Raw genomic sequence first — 16,996 nt, 5'->3', positions numbered from 1 at the left:
TCATGGTTCATCTCCCCCTCCGATTCCCCCCTTCATTTTTCCCTTCCTTCTCCTAATGTCCTCCATGCTATTCCTTATGTTCCACACATAAGTGAAACCATATAATTGACTTTCTCCGCTTGACTTATTTCACTTAGCATAATCTTCTCCAGTCCCATCCACATTGATGTAAAAGGTGGGTATTCATCCTTTCTGATGGCTGAGTAATATTCCATTGTATATATGGACCACATCTACTTATCCATTCATCTGTTGAAGGGCACCTCAGCTCTTTCCACAGTTTGGCTATTGCGGACATTGCTGCTGTGAACATTAGGGTGCTTATGATACTTCTTTTCACTACATCCGTGTCTTTGGGGTAAACACCCAGTGGTGCAATTGCTGGGTCATAGGGAAGCAAGGATTAAACCAGGAAGGTTCTCACAGGTTCACATCTCTCCTGGCCCCATCGCCTGGGCATGAGCACATACATTTATCAGACATCACAGGGAAGAGGGGAATTCAGCTCCTATGCATTTTAAAACAGTAAGGCCTCTCTTAGGGTTCATTTTAGGACCCCGTGAACTAAGCTATGACTTGATGTTTTAGTCATTCTGTCCGAATTATCAGCACACAAGTAAAACTTTCCTGTTTAAATACCGCAGGGCAAAGCAACACATCCAGCAGAGCCAGCAAGGAGGGAAAAAAAATGGAGATTGTTCATCTTAATTTAGCCCTGGGGAATCTGTAGTTTATCAGGGAGTCCCAGAGACCTCTCCTCAGAGAACCCAGGAGACACCTCATGTCCCACCCAGAGGATTTAAAAGTCCTAAGGGTAGTTTTCCTTCAGATCTGCGTTCCCAAAGATTCCTGAGCTGGGGCTGTCTCACTGAATCAAGGCTCGTCATCAGAGCACCTCCCAGGACAGGGAACTTTTCCTCTTCACATCTCTTTCTTCAGACAAGATCACAAGCTTACTTCCAACTAAGATTTTAAAGATTATCCTAAGTGTCCCACAAACGGGAACTGCTTCACAAGGATCAAGCAGCAGAGACTTCTTCCTCATCTCCTCCAAGTGGACACTTGGTTTCCTCAGGAGGGCGACAGAATCGTTCTTGTGAGGCAGGGTCAGGGAGGTTTTAAGTTCGACAGTGAATTCCCTGTCAGTGGAGGGTGAGCTGATTTAAGAGAAAAGTCTGGACCCCTCATTCTTAGTTTACTTCTCTGTAATCCATTTAACGATTTATCATACATGAATTGCCAGTTGACTTTTGTTGTATACTCAAGGGCATTTCTGGGAATGACGCAGTGGGTTTTCTGTGAGGAAGGACGGCAGACACAGCAGGACAGAAGGTAGGCATTCTGAATTTTCATTCAAGCTGAATCACCTTGGGCAAGTCCTCAGAGATTGCTAATTCTGAATTTCTTCAACTTGTTACCATCACCCTTCTAGAGTCCTTGTGAAAATGAAATGAGATGACAGATCTAACAATCTGTTGTAAATTGTTGTTTTATTTCTTTAACAAAGTATTGTTTATTTGAAACTATCATTATGTAACCCACAAATATGACTTCAAGAGAGTGGGAATCAAGCCTAGTGATGAAGAGGTGGAAATGTGCTCTGAAAACCAAACTGAGACATGCAATCCACTAGGTACATTTATGAGACAATGGGATACAGATTTTGTCACTTAGAACAACCACAACAAATCAAGTATCTTAACACAAATCATATGATGTTGGGCCACTGAGCTTCACCAGTCTTGCCTTAGTTCTACAAGAAATGGAACAAAGTGGAACTAGATACACTTTGAGGAGCATTGCAAGCATCTGTGAGGCTTCTTCAAGAAGGATCAGAAAACATATTTTTGTAAAGTGCCAGATTGTAAATATTATCAACTTTGGAGGCCACATTTGGTTTCTGTTGCACATTCTCCTTCTTCTTCTCTTCTTTTTTAATAACCCTTTCCCAATACAAAAAAAAAAAAAAATTCTTGGCTAGAGGCCATAAAAAAACAGGTTGAAGACTGCACTTGGCCCCAATACCTACTCTAAAACAATGCAGTGATGAGATTTGGGAACTCTAGGGCAACATGCGAATAGAAGGGGTTATTAGCTCAAATCCATACTGTTTTTTTCTGACCTCCCAATGTGTACTTTATTTTGATACTTGTTCTTTACTTCTGTTGTGACAAATGTTGCTTGACCAATTATAGTTAAAGTGCCACTGTTCACTTCATATCTTACATACACTTACATGTAGAGGTATTTTTATACAAATTTATATCTTTAAAATATTTTATATATTATAAGCACTCAATAATAATAACAACAAATAATAATATAAATAGTATATATTATAGTCTATTTTACTCTAATTATTTTATGTGGGTCTTCTTTTATAAGAGATTTGAGGCTTCTGAGTCAAATCCACTTGGGTCCAAAACCAAGCCCTTCTGCCTATTTGCTTCATCTGGAGTAAGTTATTTGACTTCTTTAAATCTCTCTCCCTCTTATGTAAAATGGAGATTATGATGCTTCCATCAATGTGCTGTGAGAGCTGAGTGAGACGAAGCACATGGAAGAACCTACCCCCATGTCCAGCACTACTTAATAAGGACTCATTTCCATTCCAAGTCATAGCCTTCTCAATTACTCATTCCATCAGCTATAGCAGTGGATCTGTGACAAATATTTTTTGTTGTGTTTAACTGAACTATGTATGTCAAGTTATCTAGCTGTGCCTACACAACCAAACAACCAGCAGAAAGCACAGAAGTCCATCAATCATGTTATTTGGGAATCCAATCACGGTATTTGGAGTATTGACAGATCCTAACATTGCTGTGGTGTAACTCCCTGAGATAAACTTGGCTTTGACTGGATTGCCATTAGAGCATCTTGTCTCTCTGTTCATAAACACACCTTCTGGAAAGAACACTAGAAGCTGTAATGCCCAGCAGAGATAAAATGTTTGGATGACCGAATCAATTATTCACTGCTTCACCCCAGAGGTTTTAGGGTCTTGGAAACAGTCATTAACTAGTTCTACCACAAAAAAAAAAAAAAAAAAGGTTGGTTTGTTTTAAATGGGTTAAATTTCCCGCTTCCTTCAGTGGTCTTGGTCACTTCCTTTTTTTTTTTAAGATTTTATTTATTTACTTGACAGAGAGAGAGAAAGAGAGAGAACACAAGCAGGGGAAGTGGCAGGCAGAGGCAGAGGGAGGAGGAGACTCCCCGCGGAGCAGGGGGAGCCTGATGTGGGACTTGATCCCAAGACCCTGGGATCATGACCTGAGCCAAAGGTAGTCGCTTAACTGACTGAGCCACCCAGGCGCCCAGTCACTTCCTTTAGTATAAGAATGAGCCTACTCTTCTAAAGCCCAGACCATCATGAATGGGAGAAAGTCATAGAATTATACAGATCTATTGCTCTCTGTTTACGTGGCCCCACTTTCTTTTAATACAGGGCACTATGATATTGGCAGACATCTTAAGTTAGATGATCCAAATGAATGACCTAATTAATCTTCTCTGCCATGGTTCTATCCAATTTTCTACTGCCTTCTTAGGCAAATGTCAGATGAAATAGAATGGTGCAGGGCATAAAATAAAATATTTCCTTTTGATGAAAGACTTTGCTCATGGGAGCCAACAGGGTAAGTCTAAACCATTGTAATAGCATACTGGTATCTCATGGTCTGATCCAATTTACCTCCAGCTTTTTTCCCCATATTCCCATACTACTGCTGGAGCCACTGAGAATAATGTGTAGGACCCTGACTGTTCCATTCTTATGCTTTATAAAGTGCACGCTGTACTCCCTTCTTGGAGATCCTTCTCCCTCCCCAGCCATGGATTGAATGATTGTGTCTCCCCAAATTCATATGTTGAAGCTCTAACCCCCAGTTTGATGACATTTAGAGATGGGGCCCTTGGGAGAAAATGAGGTCTTAGGACAGTGGAGCCCTCATGATGGATTAGTGCCCTTATAAGAAGAGTCAGAACATCTTGCTGGCTCGTACTCTTCCACTCCCTACCCCCACCATATGAAGACACAGCAAGAGGGTAGCTCTGTGTAAACCAAAAGGAGGGCTCTTATCAGAACCAAACCATGCTGGTACCCTGATTTCAGACTTCCAGCCTTCAGAACTATGAGAAATAAATGTCTGCTGTTGAAACCACCTCACCTATGGTATACTTATTACAGGAGCCCAAGCTAAGACATCCCATTAACCCAGTAAATTCCTACTTTCTCTTTAAATGTTCTATTAAACCAAGCCTCTGCTAGGTTAGTCCCACCTTCTTCTCTGTGGTTGCAGAAGTCCTCATAACCTCTATATGGGACCCATATATCTTGTGTCATTGTTTATTCCTCACCTATCTCCCAGGATAGACACTAAGGGCTGGAATTATGATTAATCATTTTTGTATTCTAGATGTCCAGGCAGACATATGTTGAATACATTTTACAGCAATAAATGTTGAAGAATACAGGAAAAAAACAAGTATTTCCAGTGTGTTAATATCTGTCCCTTATAAAGCACTCCCATGTGCCTTCTATACAAGGACCAAATGCTGCAGGGAGATGGAAAAGTAAGCTTAAAATGCAGAATGAGGAGGATGATACTGACATGAGTGATGGGTTTTCTCTCAGTTTTAAATATGGGTAATGTCCTCTTTATATGCGTGTGTGTGTGTGTGTGTGCGCGCGTGCGCGCGTGTGTTATACCTCTGGAATTCGAGCTCTTTTCTGGGAAGGGGTGGAGTTGAAGGGAGTTCCTTAGTCCTGCTCATCTTTGTGAGCAAGCTGTGTTCCAGCTCCCTTTGGAATGCATCAGACAGAAAAGGTGGGAGATGCCGGGGTCTGATTTGTTCCTCCTTTTTTGCCATCATTAAGGAGGTACAATTTGCCACAGGAGTGTCATCCCTGTCCAAATATCATATGAAGATGAATGAAACATTTCTTAAAAGGTGGAGGCAAATTAGCTTCCAGCCTCTGTAATACAGTTTCTCTGAAAACAAAGTCCCTTTGGTCTTCCAATGGATTACTGGTACCAGGGAATGGCACCAGCTCATTGATAAGCTTAGGGAGCTCATATAGAAAAAAGATGGAACAAACAAAAAGCGGATTGCCTGCAATTTTTGTTGAAATGCTTCCATTTGATTGTAGGTCTTCATTTAGTGTGGAACTCTCCTCTAGTGGGGCATGATAAGCAGCTTTATTTCCTGGCAAAACCTCTTTTTGATTTTGCCACTGAGTAACCCCTGAAGAGAATACAGTATTTGCAAACAAGGCTTCTGGCATGTTGTCCTATACTTCCTTGTCCTCTCACAGCTCCAAACACCTCTTAAAATAGCTTTGCAAGTGCCTTCCTGACATTCCCCAGGAGCACATCACATTCCAGTGTAAGTGACAGGGGTCTGAGAGAGCATTCTGTCACCTCACACCTCACTGTGAGTTTCTCTGGACCACGAAATGCCCAGTGTCCCAGACAACACCAATTCCTCAGCTCACCACCAACCGCTTCTCCTTGCCACTTCCCTCTGATATCAAACAAAGAAAAAAGACAACCAAAAAAATGGGCATTTCATTTTGAAAACATTTGTGGCAACAGTGATTACATTTATGGTTATAGGACTTCAGGATGAAGTAATCTGCTCTTTGGAAGAAAAGTACATTGACAGAATTAGGAGAGATGACATGAAAATACAGCTTTCCAATCTATCTTTTTTTTTTTTCTTACTCTAAAGATACTGCATGGACAATTTCTGACAATTTGGCAGTAAATGTGACAAAAGAGTTTCCTGATGACCTCATGAATTGGGGAAGCAGAAGAAAGAACTGGATTTTGACGTCATTTTCCAAAAGGCTTCATCCATCATACTTCCCTCTGCTTTTTAAAAGATGTCATACATCTCCAGGGAACAAATACACTGTGCAATTTGTTTTCAATTATTCTTTATTATGTAAAGTTAAAAGGATGAGTTGATATCTTTTTATAAGCATCAACATTATTTAAAAAAAATATTAGTCCAAATAGATACTGCAAAGATAAACGAAAGCCCCAATTATTTACATGCAATTCAGTAGCAAAAATGAATAGATGAGATCTCCCAAATGTTCAGAAAGTAGGAAAGCAGCTACTCTCACAGGATTGGAGTAGCCTAGTGAACCAGGGTTGATTCTTGGCAGGGACCCAGAAGAATGACACAATGGTCAATTCATGTTCCGATAGGTTGGCACCATGTCATATCTACCATTAAAGCTCTGATGATCACCCGTGTTTGAACCTCAGCCTTTCCAACAAAATCTTACCACTAATTGAGGAACCCCTTTGGAAATCATCAAGGAAACAGAAGATGGGAGGTGAAGAAAGAACAGAAGTCCCACACAAATGAGGAAGAATTACAAGGGTTTTGTTTGTTTGTCTTTTGTTTTCTTTTGTTTGGAGCTCACATCTTTCTTAGAAGGAATTAAACTCTAGGATTAAAAATAATCACGTGAAACACTCCATAGGGGCAGTGATGGTGAAGGAATGGAAGTGACAAGGGTTGGGTGTCAGGATGTTTAGGCACCAAATCCTGGCACTATCACCCTAAATCACTGTCTCTCATGGGACAACTCACTACTACTTCTTGGTCACAGTCTCCTTAACTGTAAAATAAAGGTGCCAAACTAGATGAGGTTGAACACTAAACTCCTGAATGTGAAGCTGAAGGAACTAAAGGTAAACTGACAATGATGGAATGGTCTCCAAGGTCATACTCTTAACCTCTACTCTACACTGCCTGACAGTGGGGACACCCTTGGGGAGACACTGGAGCCTCAAGTCAGGGAAAGTGCTCAAAGCCTTTTCTTTTTATGCTCTCAAGGAGGTGGTGAAAGCCCGTGGAAGATTTCCGCAGCCAGGGGGCACAGGGCTGCTTGACTGTGCTCGAGGCCATGGTAGTGTTGACGTGAAGGAATGCTTAGCCTGAAAGAGGGTGAACATGGGTACATGTGGACCTCCCCTTCCATGAGTGATACTCGTGTGTGATGACAGAGAGGGGTCAGCTAGGAGGGAAAAGTGGGGGCACAAGCACAGTGATGTGTACAAAATAAGTGTTTAGCAAATATCTGCTGAGTGAATGAATAAAAGAACAAATAAAGGAATCCTCCAATTCTATGCACAAGACCAAAGCTATATATGGCAAGTTATCCAATATGGTACTTAGTTTCGTGATATAAATTGTTCTCTATCTTTGGTCATATATCTTGTAGATGGAGTCAAACAAAAACAGTGGTACTGTAAATCCATCCTAGTATAATAGGGAAAAAGTGGTCTGTTGAAATCAAATGTGATCTGTGCTAGCTAAAATTTGTTTCAACATAGGTTCCACATAAAAGCAAACACGCTGTGTCCCTTTAAAAGTTGACATCCTAGATATTAATTAGATTCAGCTTAAATAAAGTAGTACTACTACTGTATACCTACTATATACCTACAGAGGTAGCCCATATAAAACTTTGCTCAGGCTTAGGTGAAGTGTTGGTTTCAAAAGTGGGAAAATGTTCCAGAAGGGAAGATTTCTTCGGGGGGGGGAAAAAATTTTTTTTTTTTTTTTTTTACCTAGAAAGAGAGATTCTTTGAGCTTTTTCAGAAAATGATGACTTGCTATTATGAAAGCAACAGAAGAAGCAATCTAAAGGAGTATGAAACAACCTCTTAGGACTTGGTTTACTTCTCAAATAGAAACAATAATGCTTGGTCTGCTATTGGTAAAACAAATTAAGATTTATAGTGCTTCATTCAGGGGTCAGTAGAAGTATCTTGGGTAAGCTTTTGGCTTTTACTTAGCTTCATCATGAACACTGGCTGCTGAAGCTTGGAAGGTCAGCTGGGAAGGAGAAATGGAAAACAAACAGCTCTGTGGTGTCCTTTCTTACCTCTTTTTGTTTATGCAGATTCAATGGAGTAAAAGAATCACCAAAACTTGATAAACAAACCACTTAAGTTTTTCAACAGAAAGGTGAAAGATTTTTGTTGCCTGAATTACCAAAACAAAAACAAAAACAAAAAATAAAAAGAAAACAAAAAAAACTAAGAAAAAGAGAATACAGGGAAAACAAAAATAGTTCAATAAAAACCACAAAATGCCAAGTAAAACTGCTCCTTTCTCACTCATTGCTGAAATAGGAGTAGAGTGGGTTAAAGGGGGAAAAAAAAAAGAAAATTAAAATATTCAGAACATGAGTTCTGCTGTAGCTATTGAAAGCTCCAGAATTTAAGAACATGGAACTGTAAGATTAGAGAAAATCCAACACAAGAATAAAATAATACACATGATGAAGCGAAAAAAAAAATTTCCCTAATGCATAGCTAAAAGGTATCTTCAAAGAAGTAAGAAAAAGCATTTACTGATTTAATGAAAATACCAAAGAAAAACAAATACAATTGAATATTACTCAGCACTAAAAACCAATGAACTATATCAAGCCATGAAAGACATGGAGGAACCTTAAATGCTTATTAGTAAGTGAAAGAAGCCAATCTGAAAACTATATGCTGTGTGATTCCAAATATATGACATTCTGGAAGAAGAAAAGCTATGCAGACAATAAAAGGATGCAGTGGTTGCCAGAGGTTAGGGGGGAGGGAGGGATAAATGGGTGCCCACAGATTTTTAGGGCAATGAAACTACTCTTTGTGACACTATAATGTTAGATACATGCCATTACATATTTGTCAAAACCCACAGAACACACAACACCAAGAGTGAACCCTTATGTAAAGCTATGGACCTTGGATGATCACGATGTGCTAATGGAGGCTCATCCACTAACAAACGTACCACTCTTATGCAGGATGTTGACAGTGGGGCCATGTATAGGGGCAGGGAGTTTATGGGAATGCTCTGTACTTTCTACTCAATTTTGCTGTTAACCTAACATTGTTTTAAAAAATAAAGTTTATTTAAAAAACACAAAACTAGGGCAGCAAGAAAGTTACTTCCTTTTTTTTTTTTTTAAGATTTATTTATTTTAAAGATCGAGGGAGAGAGCACAAGCAGGAAAGGCAGGGGGAGAGGAAGACAGAAGCTCAAGCAGATTCGCTGCCAAGCATGGAGCCCAATGCCGGGCTCAATCTCAGGACACCGAGATCACGACCTGAGCCGAAATCAAGATGCTTAACTTACTATGCCACCCAGGTGTCCCAAGAAAAGTTCTTTCAATAATTACACAGAGTAATAAAAAAAAGTACTTTGAATTTTAGATAACTGAACTATTGAAACTGTTCCATCTTCAATTATATTGGAAATGTACAGTAAGAGAGCACATGGGAATTTGAGAGAAAAAACGGATCTTAAAAAGTAGTCAAATAGTTGCTGCAAGGGGAATGAGTAAGTCACACTGATTTAATTAAGAGGCAAACAGAGATAATGACCTTTAGAGTATCTGACCAACACAAGGTGCAGTGATTTCAATGACCTGTAATTCCTAAGTCTTAGGGAGATGAGCTAACGGATTTACAGTCACCATCAATTATTTCTGAAAATGCATCTCATACCAAGAGATGCCAAAATACAGAAATTGGAGCAATATCTATTAAAGGAGAAGAGAGCAGGGCTGCCAATTATAGCCGACTCTCTAGATCCAATATCTCCTAAACTAATGGGACTAAACCAAGGGGGAAAATATAACAAACCGTAGGCACTGAAAAAGCTGCAGAGGCAGAAGCAATTAAGTAACTGAGGATTGAGAAACAGAAGAAAGATCCAAGAGGAATGGACCATGGGAACTTGCATTGTGGTAAAGAAACTAAAATGAGCTAGTGAACATCAAAGAGGAGACACCTGACAGCCTCTTTCTTCCATGAGAACGACCCCTGGGATTTAATCTGAATGCTTCAGTGATAGAAAGGCACCATTTTATTTATTTATTTATTTGAATATGGCAACTGGCTGGAATATAAATATGACCTCTTTTCTGTATCACTGCTTGAAAATAAAAGAAATCTGAATTTTCAGTAAATTCTTACAGAGGAAGAAGCAGCAAGGTATCTCCTTATAAAGGAAGGAATTTTAAAGAGCAATGCTAAGGATGTGAATTTCCTGAAAGATGTGTTATGTAACTAACTGCGAGGGAGAGGAGCAATTATCACTTTAATTAATTAGGGCCCTGTTGTAGTTCCCTTGTGAAAGATAATCCTTGATTAAAAGTGTCAGTGTGTAAAAATACTGACTATATTGACATGTAAGAGTGTGAAATTTCAATTAATTGTAAAAAATTAGCTGGTATTATCATTTACCAGTAGACACTAATGATTATCTGGAGACCTGGGACATACAAACAAATGGTTAGAGCTGACAGTGGACATGTAAACAAAAACAGAATTAATTCACTGATGGTTCATCCCTCAGCATAATTAGTTCCTTTGGCCTTTTGTTTTATATTTTGTTTTATATCTGCAATGCAGAGGTTAATGTTAAGTAATAGCCATAGTTTTGCAGAGGAAGGGAACAGACAGAATATTATGAAATAGAAGGAGACAAAATAACATTTTACAAGCACATGGGCAACAGAAATTTTCCAACATACATACGCTTTATAAATAGTCAAGAAGTCGTATTTTCTGCCTTAGAAATCCCTTACCTGGAAGCCTTGCTGAGACTTTTTTCCCCACTGTGCCTGGAAAGAGTTCCCCGGGAACTATGAAGGAACAGCATCTTCAATAGGAAGCCTAGAATTAGACTAAGCCAAGAGACTAAGCCACGACACATTCTAAATCTCACCTGAGACCAATTCCTTGAACAGAAACTCGGTTTTCATGATTCCCTTTTCTAAACACTGACTCAAAGTGTGATGTGCCTCTATTTCTTTTTCTTCTATCTCAGTCCTTGTCTTACTGGAATTAAATGACAAATGATATAATGAACTATTCTTTAAAAAAAAAAACAACTGCTTATGGTATAGTAAAGCAAAACAAAAAATTTTTTAAACTGATTTTGACATGGTGACTGATGCCTGAAGCAACGAACTCACTCTCAGACCTAGAACAAACTCATCCACATCAACGAGCTCCAACTTCTAGACTTAAAAGGAAAAAAAAAAAAATAACAAACGTCTACCACACAGGGCTGGCATGAAGTACAGGAATAATATATGTAAAGAAATGACATGGGTCCAAAAACTTGGTTTATACCTAAGAAAGAGCGGCTGTTGTTTCCTTATTTTTGTTGTCATTTTAAATTTCACAGAAGAGCACCTTATCCAAAATTTGACATTTTCCCTAATACAGAAATATCTAGTCATGGTCACTTTAAAATAAAAGCAAAAGTGGGAGTCCTCGTTTACCTTTGAGTGAGATCCAAGACAACAGAAATTAAACTGACCTCATTCCACCACTCTCCCCGCCTTCAGTACTCCCAGCACACAGTACAAAGGGAGAAAAGACAGTTTGTAATATTCAGGCTTACACGTGAGGACATAACTGCCCACTTCACTGATAAAATCTATAGAAGAGTAATTTTGAGAATGAAGCAAGAAAACAGCAGGCAGATCTGGGAAACACTTTGGCCCTGGGGCTGCACTTTATCTTCTCCCTAAAATGAAACCAAGTGTCCTGATGCTCTCTAAAGAACACAATCAAGTAGAGTTTTCCTATCATTTCCTATTTTCAGGCTGGTTATATGGTAGAAGCCTCTTCTCTCTATAGCAGTGCCAAGGAAGGCACGGGGTATGAGAAAATCTTATCGTGTTCAACAATATGAAATTGTCTGTGAAATTTATGTTCTTCTCTCTACCAATCAAATCATCCTATGTTCAGTTTTTATGAAGAGTGGGGGAAAATTGGTCTTCAGGTAATTCTTTCGCTCCCCATCTCATTGCTTCTAAAGAGATCCTTAGTTAATTAAATAATCGAGAAATAATAGGCTTGTCTTCTTATATTATTCCATCTTGTTTACTGGCTTGGTAGAGTTGGGGAGGTAAGGGAAAGCTACTCTGCTTTATTAAAGTGGAGGAATCATCTTCATGACCAAGGGTGAACAATAACATCAGGAAAAATCATTATAACTTTCCTATTGCTAGGGGAGATACTAAATATATCAGTCTGTTACTGAGGATCACAACAGTTCACCAACATTTTTCACCAGTAACAGTGAAATGTATGCCCGTTAACATTTAAGAATATTCCCTTACTCTAACCCCTCCACTAGGGCTGGGGGAGAGGAAGAGGATGAGGCCAGGTGCTTGGTCCAGCTGCATTAGTAATGGAAACTTTGTCAGAACACCAGATAGGAGAGAGCACAGAGGAGCTGTGGAATCATGAAGAAATCTTCCCAGGAAGATATCAGGGAAGGTGAGAGGAATTGTGGAGGAGAAGGAGTGAAGCAAAGCATAGAAAAGAAATCAAGTTGCTTACATCTTAGGTGGCCAGAGCTGACTTAACATAAGAACCTAAGATACACAGATGGGGACTCTGCCCCTCTAAACAAACAGGTCCAGGGATGGTATGAAACGGAAGAGAAGCACCTTTCCCTCTGGCTGCCCTCTTGAGTGGTTCTTTATCATTCACACAAGAAAATCAAGTCTCTGGCCACAACTAAGCTCTCAGCCTCCATGGCCCACACAAGGTGGAAAACTCATATAATCTCAGGGTTGCGACATCAGGTAGAGCATCCTATCCTTGTTCCTCTTTGACACCCTTTAGATGCCAATTCTTCAATCTGGTATTATTTAAAATGTGGTGCTGTGATCACCCACCTCAGTATCACCTGAGATGCTAGTTAAATAATAGATTCCTGGGTCTGACACCAAACCTGCTGCCTTAAAAATCTTTGCAAGACAAACCGAGTATTTCAATGACTCAACCTGTGAATTAATCTTTTAAAAGCCTTTTGAGAAGACAGCAGTGGTTTAACTAATTCAGAATCCGGTGATTCAAAGCACTATACCCGATGCCTCTGAATACTGACTGCTGGACAATGGGTCCGGTTCTGCCATGAGATCAACACTCAAGGGTGTGTAGGGTTCAGAAAAGAGAAGTACTGCTTTTCTGAACCTAGTAAATACAGATCACTTCAAAATACTGCTCTGCTACCACACTTCCTGCTATTTATTTTCACTGACCTTAAAAACAATCTACGTCTTCAGTTCTGTTCTTAGTACTGCTGCACGTTACCCATGGGCTTCCCAGCCCTACTGGTGTGTGGCCTCTGGGGATGCTGACACCTCCCTCGACACAGGAAAATAGAATGGGAGACTATGCGTATCGACCAAAGTCCACATTATCTGTGAAAACATCGGGGAAAAATGAAGTGCCACATTTCTAACGCATTTGAAACATCTGTATTTATAAAATTACGGCCTCTGTTCTCATTTCAGACTTTCCTGGGCCTCCCTAGTGAGCTCCGGTTGGCGTCTGCTACCAGCACTGGGTAAAATCACCCAAGTTGTGTAACACTTCCACAGGTTAACCCTTCTGTAAATAGTTCAGTTTACTCTCCAAGAAAATAATTCCGCCAACCCCAAAGAACTCTTAAAAATGAAAAACCCATGTTTTCACCTTCCAAGCACTTTGCTATAACTGTCAAGTGCCGAAAGTGTCACCATTATTATATCAACTATGCTTATCAAAATAACAAACATACACTGAGTGACTAGAATGCAGTGTGCCTGACTGTGGGAGATTAAATGAGATACAGAGTGTAAAATGTTCAGCTAAGTACCTGCCACATCATTGCTTTTCTTAGCTATTGTTATTAGTTTGGGTGACAGCTAATGTGAGTGTGATGTTTATCATTGCTTCCTATACTACTAATAAATTAGATAAAGAGGAGGAGGGGAAAAGAGGAGAAGGAAGCAGAGGAGGAGAATAAAGAGACAAAGAAATATGTTGGTCAATATTTATTTAGCATTTACTCTGTGCCAGTCATTACACAGCTATTTACGTGTATTATCTCCTTGAGCAGTGGGGGAATGTAGAAATGGCAGCAAGAGATACAGCCTGGCAAAAAGGCTTTGGTCAGTTACGGAAGAAGAGCTCATGTGGGTTTGATTTTAGAGTTTATCCTAGACAGTTGAGAAACAGTGAAGAATTTTTAACAAGAGGATGACATGTTCAGATTTGCATTTTAGAAAGGTCATGCTGGCAGCGTGAGGCATAGATTGTACTAGGGAAAGACTGGAGGTGGGAGGCCAGCTAGAAACGCAAGGCTCTGGTGACAGTTCATGTGAGAGACGCTAAAGGTCTGGAAAAGTTATGTGGATGGAGAGGAGGGGAAGAATTCTAGGCAAGTTTCAGGGAGAGGTTGGACAGGGGGACACCATGGTGTGAGTAGAATTTGGAGTGAGGAAAAAAGACATGCTTATAGCCTATCAACCTCACTTCTAATGTCATGTAATTTGTGATTAATAATAATGTGCAGATTGGCATTACTATTCACATAACAATACAGAGTCAAAATTCCAAGTTTCTCATATAACAAAACAATAACTAAAAATTATATATAACATAAAATAATATCCACCAAGAAAAATGTTCTCATTCTAAAGATAAAAGAATTCCATTTTGAAGTTTTAAAGACTTAAAAATACAGAAGATTCCATTAGATTCTTCTTCCAGAGATACCTCAATGGAATCTCTTTGTCTCCCACAGAAATATTTTCACAGCAATTTTAAACAGATAAGGGTATAAATATTCCAGCTTTCCCGTAACTTTCTAGAATTCTACAGAGCAAACGGCCCTTGCTATGTTCAGGCAATGAACTTCTTCTACCAATCCCTCTGCTTAAAAAATAAACTAATTACAGGTCTTTCTTGCTTTTGTCTATTTCAAATTAAAATGAGAACTGAAATTTTCTCAGTTTAATAAATGATGTTCTTGCCCTCTCCAAAGTAATGTGCTTCCTGTTACTGAACACTAGAGGGCATCATTCAGTGAAAGCCAGGATTTGGAAGAGAGGGAGAAAGAGAAGGAATTCCATTGCTAATGAAAGAAACTGATTTTTTAGTATGTACCCTTATCTACCATGAAGCATTACCATGGTAACAGCACCAGTTAAGATGATTGTATATTTAGGTCACAGTATAAAAGAAGGAGCTTGAACATGAGGGGAAAAAAGGGAAGCAAAATAAAGACAAGAATATATGAAGTATGGAAGGAGGCAAACCAGTCAGAACCTACCTCACTGGCTCTTTGCTAATAGCTGTTTCACAAAGTTACATCACTCCTCTCAAAAGAAAGGGGGATAGTAAATTCTAACTAAAATTAAAAGTTGCTACTGAAATACAGAACCGGAAGCATCGGCAATCTTAATAAATTAAGAGGAACTCATTTAGCATGGCAAAATGAAGAGCGATCACTATACTCAAAGTTGGGAGATGTGTGTTCTTAGGCAGCTCTTGGTGATCTGCCTCATGCTGGAAAAGCCTCTTCACCCACTTCAACACATATCATGAGTTAATCTGAAAGATATCAACACTGTCTTTGATCCTGTGCACCAGACAAAAGGAAATCTTAGCTGGAAAGAACATCTGCCAAAATATCAGGTAATTTTGGTGCTCTTGTTTTCCTCTGCCAGAGGCATTCACTGATTAATCAGAACAAGCATGTTGTGCCAACTAAGAATCTAGTTGGCACAGAATCTGCCTTGCTTAGGGTTTAGGGGATCCAACAAGCATATGCAGAGCTGAATTAAAAGGATGGGGATAACAATGCTGAACTCTGAACACCAGAGTTTTGACTTCCCCAAACAGAGGGAAAATGAATGCTGCCACTATTCAGAGAGCCAATCAGCACAGCATAGGACAAAGACTGAAGTCCAACAGGCTTGTGTTTGCATCTAGGCGCTGCAACTTACCAGCTGCGCAATCTTGAGCCATCATCTGACCCCTCCGAATGCTGGAAAATGGGGAAAATGATGTCTACCTCACAGTACTGTTAAAATTACAAAATGAGAATTGATTCATCTATTCATTCATTCAACAAATATTTAATAAGCTCCTAGGATGTGCCAGACACCAGCTGGAATAGTGGGGCTAAAGCACTAACAGAACAAATGAGATAATACATGAAAGGTGCTTAGGACAGTGCCAGGGACTTAGAACACACTCTTTGAAAACTCATTTCCAAGGAAAAACAATCTGCTTCCTTTGTCCCACGGAAACCACACACACACACACCACCACCACCACCACCACCACCACGTGACTCAGTGGAGATTTGGGGTTTGCAATCAGGACACTGGCTCTGATACCCTGTAACAAAAGCAGTCCCAACGTCTTGCTCAATGACCCGAAGGTAGACAAAGTGCAGACAGGTGACAGGGAATGAAAGGTATTAATAGTCACAAGGAGAATACTGACAGTGTTTGATACATAGGAGTCTGAGGAAAAGGACACAGAATTCATACCATAAAATGTCCAACCAACTCAAATATAAGTTTAAATGAAGAAAACCAGTCCTTCAAGAGAAACGTGTGACAAAATGTTTGTCAGTCTCTAGATCCTACTGAGTAAAGTGAAGAAAGATTAAGATAAGATCATGAGTGGGGTGTGATGTGAGTGGCTGTGTTTAGATAATCACTGATAGACATTCTGTCACAGGCACACTGCAAAGACTGACACTGGTGACGGAGCTTGTACCAAGCACTTCGGGGGGCTGTTAATGGCACACCCACACATTCTTGCCCTCACTGATTCCTCTCCCAGTCTTGTTATTCTACTGCCCCCTCTTCTTCCTCTTTTGCACTTGCCTTAACTTTGGTCACTGCTGTGTATGGGAGAGACAAGTGCCTCCTAATCAGCCTGCCTATCCTCCTCTACTGAAGTGGGTGCCATGCTTTTCCTGCCTTCCCTGCCAGGCAGCAGGCTGGGGACCGCTGTCATCCTCAGACCTCAGAGGCTGCCCCTCCCTCCTGTGCCTTTGGCCGTGGGGTATGGCTGCCCTGGACTGGAATTGGAAAATGCCACTAATAGGGACATCCAAGTGCCTGATGTTGGAATTATCTGGGTAAAGAAGGGGAAAGGGC

Source organism: Neomonachus schauinslandi, chromosome 12, assembly GCF_002201575.2.
Source record: "Neomonachus schauinslandi chromosome 12, ASM220157v2, whole genome shotgun sequence".
In the NCBI taxonomy this organism is placed as follows: Eukaryota; Metazoa; Chordata; class Mammalia; order Carnivora; family Phocidae; genus Neomonachus; species Neomonachus schauinslandi.
The sequence above is the reverse complement of the archived record's forward strand: the minus strand, read 5'-3'. Positions refer to the sequence as shown.